Consider the following 504-nt stretch of genomic DNA (forward strand, 5'->3'; position numbering starts at 1 on the left):
AAGAACGATAAATGGAAGGCATAACTTAGAGCATATATTGATTATGAAGAAAGCAAATGACGTGGTTCTGTGGAAGCTGGTGTTTGGAGTATTGAGATCAATGGGTGGGGGACTTCAAGAAGTGGAGATAGAGGTGTTGAATTAAGCGTGGTAACAGTACATGGAATTTCACAGAGTTTTGATGTGGTAGCATGATTGAGACAAGAGCATGCTGACTCCACTTACCTTCATACTAGTTATGGAGTTAAGTAGGATAACCAAGCCTGTGGAGAGGCAAAGAAAACTAATCTATGCTGATGATCTGGCCCTTTTGGTTAATAGCAAAGAGGAATTGGCAAATATGGTATCAGAGTGGGTGTACATTTGAAGATCATGATTTGAAGGTAAACACAAAGAAAACTGAAGTTATGCAAATAGGAAGATAGAAGAAGAGCTGTTGATTGAAGTTTCAGGAGACAAGCTGAAGTGGAGGAAAAAAATTGAGTACAAGGGAAATACACTTAG

Source organism: Trachemys scripta, chromosome 6 (genome assembly GCF_013100865.1).
Source record: "Trachemys scripta elegans isolate TJP31775 chromosome 6, CAS_Tse_1.0, whole genome shotgun sequence".
Taxonomy (NCBI): Eukaryota; Metazoa; Chordata; order Testudines; family Emydidae; genus Trachemys; species Trachemys scripta.